General features: G+C 36.3%; 1 protein-coding gene across 1 annotated transcript in view; it reads left to right on the forward strand.

Annotated features, from left to right (window-relative positions):
- The window catches only part of C7H4orf17 (chromosome 7 C4orf17 homolog), a 304067-nt gene that overhangs the window by 92846 nt on the left and 210686 nt on the right, over window positions 1-535 (forward strand).

The raw sequence follows: 535 nt of genomic DNA on the forward strand, positions 1-535 counted from the left end.
AAACTCAAAATGGATTAAAGACGTAAATGTAAGACCAGACACTATAAAACTCTTAGAGGAAAACATAGGAAGAGCACTCTTGGATGTAAATCACCGCAAGATCCTTTTTGACCCACCTTCTACAGTAATGGATATAAAAACAAAAATAAACAAATGGGACCTAATAAGACTTAAAAGCTTTTGCACAGCAAAGGAAACTATAAATAAGACAAAAGACAGCCCTCAGAATGGGAGAAAATAATTTGCAAATGAATCTACAAACAAAGAATTAATCTCCAAAATATATAAACAGCTCATGCAGCTCAATAAAAAAAACAAACAACCCAATCAAAAATGGGGGGAAGATCTAAATAGGCATTTCTCCAGCGAAGACATACAGATGTCCAAGAGGCACATGAAAAGCTGCCCAACATTACTAATTATTAGAGAAATGCAAAGCAAAACTACCATGAGGTATCACCTCACACTGCTTAGAATGGGCATCATCAGAAAATCTACAAACCACAAATGCTGGAGAGGGTGGGGAGAAAAGGGA

The sequence above is a fragment of the Physeter macrocephalus genome, chromosome 7 (genome assembly GCF_002837175.3).
Source record: "Physeter macrocephalus isolate SW-GA chromosome 7, ASM283717v5, whole genome shotgun sequence".
NCBI lineage: Eukaryota > Metazoa > Chordata > Mammalia > Artiodactyla > Physeteridae > Physeter > Physeter macrocephalus.